Here is a 10,549-nt window from a genome sequence, read left to right on the forward strand (position 1 = left end):
TTAACTAGGCCATACACACAACACACCCACAGACACACAGGGCATAGGTAATACACATTACACTATAGCCTTCTAAGATATGATGCAACATGCCAGTCTGATCATTGTAGATATGATTAGGTCAGGTCAATGGCTGGAGGTCATGGAAGCCAAAGGTCGTGCAGTAATCAATAGTCTTCCATCAGTTACTGAGTGCAGTTGACGTCAGGGCAGAACACATAATGGCAACCTAAAGATGAGTTCACGTGGGTTTCTAAATGTCAGCATGATGCCATGTCACTTCTTGATGATGCACAATTATACCGTTTTATGTCATGAGTGCATTCAACTCTTGCAATCTTGTAACCCACTGTGAAAGTGTGAAGTTAGTGCGCACAGGGAGATGCCATACACTACAGGGACATTCCGTACCCAAGCAGGCAAAGGCACACACACACACACACACACTGTAGGGGAGGGATTTTTGTCTCACACATAATCGTCAGGCCCGTCACACACAGCTTCGTGCCAGGAGCATTGACGTCAATAGATTAACTACGTGGCCGAGGGGCAGATCTTCACACCATGCTCCGCCCCCAACTCTGATTGCTCGAGAAAACATTCCATCCGGCCCTATAAGTTGGGGTTAATTACCATGTCCGTTCTCATTGGTAGATAGGCACAGTGGTGTAGACCAGAGATGACAAAACTACAGAGTGCGACCAATTGACAACACCGAGTGCACAGAGCTATTGATAAATCAAAGGTCCTTGATTATCCATAACTGACCGGATATACCGCAGTGCAGGACAGAACAAAATAACATAGAGAAAATGATATTGGAAAAAGCATAAGAATGTGTCACTATCGTTTTATGGTAAGAATGTGTTTCCTATAGTATTTGTTATTCCAGAGTTGTGTATTCGGCTTTTACGCACGAGACTATCCTTGACCTATATTGGCTGGGTAGAAGACTAATTTCCAAAACCCTTTGTTTGCAGCTGAAATACACAGTAGTTTCTGGCCTCGTACATTTACGCTAAAGGAGTCCAAATATGTATGTTTTGATGCAGACTAACAGAAGAAAAATAAACACGTTTACTTTCACCGGATAAAGACGGGAGAAATAGTCCAGATATAACAGACTGACCCTAGACCCTGACACAAATTATTGCAGCATAAATACTAGAGTCCTATCTGTGCATTTTTTACATCTTTATTTAACTAGGCAAGTCAGTTGAGAACAAATACTTATTTTCAGTGACAGCCTAGGAACAGTGGGTTAACTGCCTTGTTCAGGGGCAGAACAACAGATTTTTACCTTGTCAGCTCAGGGATTGATCTTGCAACTTTTCAGTTACTAGTCCAACGCTCTAACCACTAGGCTACCTGCCGCCCCATGATTGAGTCGTTGACAACACACTATATTATAATATATAATAAACCACATTTCATGACATATGGGGTCAATTCATCAATATTCAGACTTAACACTTTTTAGGGCTATTGTCCTTTTTTATCAATTTCCACCTGACTGACATGCCCAAAGTAAACTGCCTGTTGCTCAGGCCCTGAAGCCAGGATATGCATATAATTGGTACCATTGTAAAGAAGACACTTTGAAGGTTGTAGAAATGTTAAAATTATGTAGGAGACTATAACACAATAGATATGGTAGGAAAAAATCCAAAGAAAAACCAACCATTTGAGAGCCCATGCTCTTACAGTGGAAAGTATAGGGTCATTCTGAAATCTAGCTCTCAGGATGCAATTCCTATGGCTTCCACTGGGTGTCAGTAGTCTATGTTCAAGGTTTCAGGCTTGTTTCTTCAAAAACGAGGAAGAATGATATGTTTTACCACAGGGATAGACTTTGAAATTCGTGTATGCGCGCGAGGAAGAGGACACGCACCTGCTAATATCGTTTTGCCATTGAACATACTTCCTTCCTTATAAAATATGATAGTTTAATTACATATTAGGGTATCTGAGGATTAAATAGAAACGTATTTTGACTTGTTGAAACAAAGTTTAGGGGTAGATTTTCGGATTCCTATCTTGGCATGTTGAACGAGTGGATTACTCAAATCGATGGCGCCAACTAAACAGACTGTTTGGGATATAAAGAAGGATTTTATCTAACAAAACGACACTACATGTTGTAGCTGGGACCCTTTGGATGACAAATCAGAGGAAGATTTTCAAAAAGTAAGTATATTTTATCGTTATTTGTGAATTGATGAAACCGATGGAAAAATATTTTGATGTGGGGCGCCATCGTCAAACAACCACATGCATGCTTTCGCTGTAATAGCTATTGTAAATCTTACAGTGCAGTTAGATTAACACGAATGTAAGCTTTTAACCGATATAAGACTTGTATGTATGTTGTATGTTCCTAAATGTTGTATATCCATTATTTTTATGATTATTTATTTGAACTGCGCGCCCTCCAGCTTCACCGGAAGTTGTCCCGCTAGCGGGACGCCTAGCCTTAAGAAAGGTCGCCTATCAAATCAAATGTATTTGTCACATGCTTCAGTAAACAACAGGTGTGGGTTAACATTGAAATGATTACCAACAATGCAGAGAGAAAGAAAAGAGAAATAATAAAGTAAAACATGTAATAATAAATACACAATGAGTAACGATAACGTGGTTATTTACAAGGGGTACAAGGTCATTGAGGGTTATACACTACATGACCAAAAGTAAGTGGTCACCTGCTGGTCGAACATCTCATTCCAAAATGATGGGCATTAATATGGAGTTGGTTCCCCCTTTGCTGCTACTACAGCCTCCACTCTTCTGAGAAGGCTTTCCACTAGATGGTGGAGCATTGCTGCGGGACTTGCTTCCATTCAGCCACAAGCATTAGTGAGGTCGGGCAATGATGTTGGGCGATTAGGCCTGGCTCTTCGGCATTCCAATTCATCCCAAAGCTGTTCGATGGGGTTGAGGTCAGGGCTCTATGCAGGCCAGTCAAGTTCTTCCACACCAGTCTTGACAAACCATTTTTGTATGGAACTTGCTTTGTGCACAGGGGCAATGTCATGCTGAAACAGGAAAGGGCTTTCCCCAAACTGTTGCCACAAAGTTGGAAGCACAGAATCGTCTAGAATGTCATTGTATGCTGTAGCAGTAAGATTTCCTTTAACTGGAACTAAGGGAGCCTAGCCCGAACCATAAAAAAAAACAGCCCTAGACCATTATTCCTTCTCCAATCAAACTTTACAGTTGACACTATGCATTCAGGCAGGTAGCGTTCTCTTTGCATCTGCCAAACCCAGATACGTCCGTCAGACTGGCAGATGGGGAAGTGTGATTCAAACATTCTCTGAAGTGATTTCCCTGCTCCAACACTCACTAGGTAGTGAATGTGGCTGGAGTCTTTGACAATTTTAAGGGCCTTCCTCTGACATCGCCTGGTATAGAGGTCCTGGGCCATCCGCTCTACCCTCTGTAGCGCCTTGCCGTTGGATGCCAAGCAGTTTCCATACGAAGCAGTGATGCAGCCAGTCAAGATGCTCTCAATGGTCCAGCTGTAGGACTTTTTCAGGATCTGAGAGCCCATGACAATTATTTTCAGACTCCTGCAGAGAAGAGGCGTTGTTGTGCCCTCTTCACGACTTTGTTGGTGTGTTTGGACCATGATGGATCCTTAGTGATGTTGACACAGAGGAACTTGAAGCTCTCGGCCTGCTCAGCTAGAGCCCTGTCGATGTGAATGGTGGTCTGCTCAGCCCTCCGTTTCCTGAAATTCACGATCAGCTCCTTTGTTTCGCTGACTTTGAGGGAGAGGTTGTTGCCCGGTCTCTAAGGTACTGCATCGCAATGCTAACAGCGTCACTACAGATTTGGGTTAGAAACCGGGCTGTGTTGCAGCCATCTGCGACCTGGAGACCCATTTGGAGACGCACAATTGGCCCAGCGTCATCCGGGTTAGGGGAGGGTTTGGCCGGCCGGGATGTCTTTGTCCCATTGCATTCTAACGACACCTGTGATGGGCCGGGCGCATACACGCTGACATGGTTGCCAGGTGTACAGTGTTTCCTCTGACACATTGGTGCGACTGGCTTCTGGGTTAAGTGAGCAGTGTGTCAAAAAGCAGTGCGGCTTGCCAATCTTTGTGTGAGTGCGGTCATGTTTCGGAGGATGCATGTCTCTCGACCTTCGCCTCTCCCGAGTCCGTACTGGAGTTACAGCGATGGGGACAAGACTAACTACCAATTGGGTATCACAAAAAAGGGGTAAAATGTCATTTTAGTTGCCTGGTTTGCTAGATTGACATATACGAAATACATTTTTAAACAGATGGGTTTATTGGTGTAAAAAACACCAGTTATTCTATTTCAGACCCCCAGGCTGCATTATGTTATGCAGCCTGTTGTTCTTGTGTGTTTATACTTTTTCATAACGACATGTTTGATGTTGGACGACAATAGAATGTTCATGATGTCACTGCGACAACTGTATACAGACATGTCTATAGAAGTAGTATAAACCGGCCTCTAGTCTGGAAATCTTTTGTTAGAAAACTACCGTACTCACTATTTAGCACATGGCCTCACATGTGAATCATTAAAGAGATGTGTGGGGCAAAGGCTTAAGAGGGTGTGAACGATGCTGAATGGGTGTAGACAAAGAAGAGCTCTCCAGTAGGTTTACCAAAACATTCAAGGTCTATTTTCTCAAAAGTGTGGTTACAAGTTTATCAACTTTAAAAGCAGAATTACTTTCCCATTTGTTTGTTCCTCAACTGCAGTGTATGATATACACTGCTCCAAAAAATAAAAGGAACACTTAAACACAATGTAACTCCAAGTCAATCACACTTCTGTGAAATCAAACTGTCCACTTAGGAAGCAACACTGATTGACAATACATTTCACATGCTGTTGTGCAAATGGAATGGACAACAGGTGGAAATTATAGGCAATTAGCAAGACACCCCCAATAAAGGAGTGGTTCTGCAGGTGGTGACCACAGACCACTTCTCAGTTCCTATGCTTCCTGGCTGATGTTTTAGTCACTTTTGAATGCTGGCGGTGCTTTCACTCTAGTGGTAGCATGAGACGGAGTCTACAACCCACACAAGTGGCTCAGGTAGTGCAGCTCATCCAGGATGGCACATCAATGCGAGCTGTGGCAAGAAGGTTTGCTGTGTCTGTCAGCGTAGTGTCCAGAGCATGGAGGCGCTACCAGGAGACAGGCCAGTACATCAGGAGACGTGGAGGAGGCTGTAGGAGGGCAACAACCCAGCAGCAGGACCACTACCTCCGCCTTTGTGCAAGGAGGAGCAGGAGAAGCACTGCCAGAACCCTGCAAAATGACCTCCAGCAGGCCACAAATGTGCATGTGTCTGCTCAAACAGTCAGAAACAGACTCCATGAGGGTGGTATGAGGGCCCGACGTCCACAGGTGGGGGTTGTGCTTACAGCCCAACACCGTGCAGGACGTTTGGAATTTGCCAGAGAACACAAAGATTGGCAAATTCGCCACTGGCGCCCTGTGCTCTTCACAGATGAAAGCAGGTTCACACTGAGCACGTGACAGACGTGACAGAGTCTGGAGATGCCGTGGAGAACGTTCTGCTGCCTGCAACATCCTCCAGCATGACCGGTTTGGCGGTGGGTCAGTCATGATGTGGGGTGGCATTTCTTTGAGGGAGGCCATTAGGTACCGAGATGAGATCCTCAGACCCCTTGTGAGACCATATGCTGGTGCGTTTGGCCCTGGGTTCCTCCTAATGCAAGACAATGCTAGACCTCATGTGGCTGGAGTGTGTCAGCAGTTCCTGCAAGAGGAAGGCATTGATGCTATGGACTGGCCCGCCCGTTCCCCAGACCTGAATCCAATTGAGCACATCTGGGACATCATGTCTCGCTCCATCCACCACGTTGCACCACAGACTGTCCAACAGTTGGCGGATGCTTTAGTCCAGGTCTGGGAGGAGATCCCTCAGGAGACCATCCGCCACCTCATCAGGAGCATGCCCAGACGTTGTAGGGAGGTCATACAGGCACGTGGAGGCCACACACACTACTGAGCCTCATTTTGACTTGTTTTAAGGACATTACATCAAAGTTGGATCAGCCTGTAGTGTGGTTTTCCACTTTAATTTTGAGTGTGACTACAAATCCAGACCTCCATGGGTTAGTAAATTTGATTTCCATTGATAATTTTGTGATTTTGTTGTCAGCACATTCAACTATGTAAAGAAAAAAATATTTAATAAGAATATTTCATTCATTCAGATCTAGGATGTGTTATTTTAGTGTTTCCTTTATTTTTTTGAGCAGTGTACTATTTTCTAGCTCTGAATCTCTTATCCTACGTAAAAAAAATTAAACTTTCAAATCGAGGTGGTCGGTCACAAATGCTATGCAAATTGTCATTCTAATATGGCATTGCTGGAATGACCTGACTCAACCTCCTAGTAGAACTCGTTATTTCCAAAATAAACATGAAGTTGGAAAAAAAACTAAGGGAAGTTCTTATTTGAGTTGTTAGTAATAGGAATTTTAAGGTGAATTGTTTTTCAAGAAGAGACAATTCAAGGGTTAATGCAATATTTTACTTAGTGCAGCATTTCACTTACATTATTGATGTGTCACCTTCGGTGCATAACATTCTAAAGTGACTTCCTCAGGTTGCCGTCTATTCTAGAACCTCAACAGAAACACAGTAGATAGGCCTATCATACAATCTGAATTAACTGAATTAGATCAAATGCTTTCTAATTCCACATGGTGGAGAGAGAGAATGGCTACATTCCAAATAACCACACTAACATACAACTTCAAATGGAGCAATGTATTGGGCATGCTTTTTAAATGGAATGCTAGTATGGAATGCTAGTATGGAATGCTAGTATGGATATTGGAGCGGAGCCCTACTTTCCTCCAGTAGGCTACAGTTGACCTAGTGACACAGCCAGGTAACTACTGTACCTTACATAACTCTGATAATACCATTACACTGCCTGCCACTGTGTCAGTTCTTCATGTGTGACCAAGCAGACTTAATTAGATGACTGGTTCTTACCAGAGTTACTGTATCGGTAGACTGGTTCTTACCAGAGTTACTGTATCAGTAGACTGGTTCTTACCAGATGCAGTGTAATAGTCATTGGGACCGGATGGACCGGGTTCCTCTCTCTTCTCCTCAAAGCAGGATTAAACAATCAAGGACAGGTAGACTGGCAGCAGCTTGCCTTGCACCCCACCGGGTTTCCCTTACAAAGGGCCAGGAGGTTTTCCTAAACCATAACCCCGCCGTAAACAAATAAGGGCACAGAGTTTCTCCTTGGCCAGGACATGCTTCAGTCACACCATCCTAAGTCTGTAACTGGCACAGTCATTCCTCTGAGTAAGATCAAGTTGCACCTAGAAACAAACTCACATGAAAAACAATGCAAATGCAACGAGTGAGTGCTAGCCCTTAACCCTAACCTTTCATATCCTCCACAGGTAGGCCCATCTGGTGGGATCTTCTCACCACTCTTGGTGTCTCTCCCCTGGGGAGGATGGATGCGGAGGCAGCATCTCCATCTCCCTCCTCCACGGTGGCGGGGCCCTCCACATAGTGGTGTCTGCCAGGGTGGAGGAGTAGGAAGGCGGGCTCAGGGAACATCTCTGACTGGGTGAGTTTGTTATCGTTTAAGATGTGGATATTCAGTCGGCAGATCCGAAGGTAAAGGTTCAGCACAGAGATTGACAGGTGAAGGTTTTTAAGGTAAGGTTAGAACTAAGGAGGTGAGGTTAGGGTAAGCATCAAGGTTAGGAATCATTCAATCTGACAGCTGTAGTTATTGTACAGCTGTAGTTATCAATGACTTACCTGGTTGAAAAGAGTCAAAATAAAACTGCCAATTATGTATGCAATTTATATACCGTGGGTAAAGAGGTGACTGTGAATCTGTGTCAGCTGCAGGAGTTGTTCACGGCGGAGGGCCCAAGTGGCGCAGCGGTCTAAGGCACTGCTTCTCAGCGCAAGAGGCTCTATCACGTCCGGCCGTGATTGGTTGTCCCATAGGGCGGTGCACAATTGGCCCAGCATCGTCCGGGTTTGGCCGGGGTAGACCGTCATTGTAAATAAGAATTTATTCTTACCTGACTTGCAAAGTTAAATATAAGTGTATGTATGCACATTTATACATACACACAGTTGAAGTCGGAAGTTTACATACAGTTAGGTTAGTCATTAAAACTCATTTTTCAACCACTCCACAAATTTCTTGTGAACAAACTATAGTTTCGGCAAGTCGGTTAGGACATCTACTTTGTGCATGACACAAGTAATTTTTTCCAACAATTGCTTACAGTTTATTTCACTGTATCACAATTCCAGTTGGTCAGAAGTTTACATACACTAATTTGTCTGTGCCTTCAAACAGCTTGGAAAATTCCAGAAAATAAATATCATGGCTTTAGAAGCTTCTGATAGGCTAATTGACATCATGAGTCAATTGTTGGTGTACTGTGGATGTATTTCAAGGCCTACCTTCAAACTCAGTGCCTCTTTGCTTGACATGATGGGAAAATCAAAAGAAAATCAGCCAAGACCTCAAAAAAACAATTGTAGACCTCCACAAGTCTGGTTCATCCTTGGGAGCCATTTCCAAACGCCTGAAGGTACTACGTTCATCTGTACAAACAATAGTACGTAAGTATAAACACCATGGGACAATGCAGCTGTCATACCGCTCAGGAAGGAGACGCGGTCTGTCTCCTAGAGATGAACACACTTTGGAGCGAAAAGTGCAAATCAATCCCAGAACAACAGCAAAGGACCATGTGAAGATGCTGGAGGAAACAGGTACACAAGTATCTATATCCACAGTAAAACAAGTCCTATATTGACGTAACCTGAAAGGCCGCTCAGCAAGGAAGAAACCACTGCTCCAAAACTGCCATAAAAAAGCCAGACTACGGTTTTCAACTGCACATGGGGACAAAGATCATACTTTTTGGAGAATTGTCCTCTGGTCTGATGAAACAAAAATATAACTGTTTGGCCATAATGACCATCGTTATGTTTGGAGGAAAAAGGGGAGGCTTGCAAGCCAAGGAACACCATCCCATCCATGAAGCATGGGGGTGGCAGCATCATGTTGTGGGGGGTGCTTTGCTGCAGGAGGGACTGGTGCACTTCACAAAATAGATGGCATCACGAGGCAGGATAATTATGTGGATATATTGAAGCAACATCAAGACATCAGTCAGGAAGTTAAAGCTTGGTTGCAAATGGATGTTCCAAATGGACAATGACCCCAAGCATACTTCCAAAGTTGTGGCGAAATGGCTTATGGACTTCAAAGTCAAGGTATTGGAGTGGCCATCACAAGGCACTGATCTCAATGTTATAGAAAATTTATGGGCCAAACTGAAAAAGCTCTTCCGCACGACATATGAGCATCACGTACCAAAACACTGAACCATAAATGTCAAGGAGCATCAACAGAAAGAAAGTAGAGGAAAATTAGTTGATTTCAACTGGAAAGGTGAGATTTAGAAGAAAGTCAACACTTAGACGTTCTAGGTAGAGCTGCCGTTTCCCCCTTTTATACACACAGGCTCTCAGTAGAGCTGCCGTTTCCCCCTTTTGTACACACAGGCTCTCAGTAGAGCTGCCGTTTCCCCCTTTTATACACACAGGCTCTCAGTAGAGCTGCCGTTTCCCCCTTTTATACACAGGCTCTCAGTAGAGCTGCCGTTTCCCCCTTTTATACACACAGGCTCTCAGTAGAGCTGCCGTTTCCCCCTTTTATACACACAGGCTCTCAGAGCTGCCGTTTCCCCCTTTTATACACACAGGCTCTCAGTAGAGCTGCCGTTTCCCCCTTTTGTACACACAGGCTCTCAGTAGAGCTGCCGTTTCCCCCTTTTATACACAGGCTCTCAGAGCTGCCGTTTCCCCCTTTTATACACACAGGCTCTCAGTAGAGCTGCCGTTTCCCCCTTTTATACACACAGGCTCTCAGTAGAGCTGCCGTTTCCCCCTTTTATACACACAGGCTCTCAGTAGAGCTGCCGTTTCCCCCTTTTATACACACAGGCTCTCAGTAGAGCTGCCGTTTCCCCTTTTATACACACAGGCTCTCAGTAGAGCTGCCGTTTCCCCCTTTTATACACACAGGCTCTCAGTAGAGCTGCCGTTTCCCCCTTTTGTACACACAGGCTCTCAGTAGAGCTGCCGTTTCCCCCTTTTGTACACACAAGCTCTCAGTAGAGCTGCCGTTTCCCCCTTTTGTACACACAGGCTCTCAGTAGAGCTTGTGTCGCATGACATTTTAGACCGGTTTCTACTCAGAAACCAACGGCATCAGAAGCCAGCTAGCTCAGCTGCACAGTCATACTGTTTTAAAATGTTTTAACCATGGTCTCTTTCACAGATGAGCCCTGCATGAACACATCAATCACACTATACCAGTCTATATACACACATCAATCACACTATACCAGTCTATATACACACACACACACACATCAATTACACAACTATATACACACATTTCACTATACATGAAAAACACAACACAAAAAGCTAAACACGATCATATGAAACA

Source organism: Oncorhynchus nerka, linkage group LG16 (genome assembly GCF_034236695.1).
Source record: "Oncorhynchus nerka isolate Pitt River linkage group LG16, Oner_Uvic_2.0, whole genome shotgun sequence".
NCBI lineage: Eukaryota > Metazoa > Chordata > Actinopteri > Salmoniformes > Salmonidae > Oncorhynchus > Oncorhynchus nerka.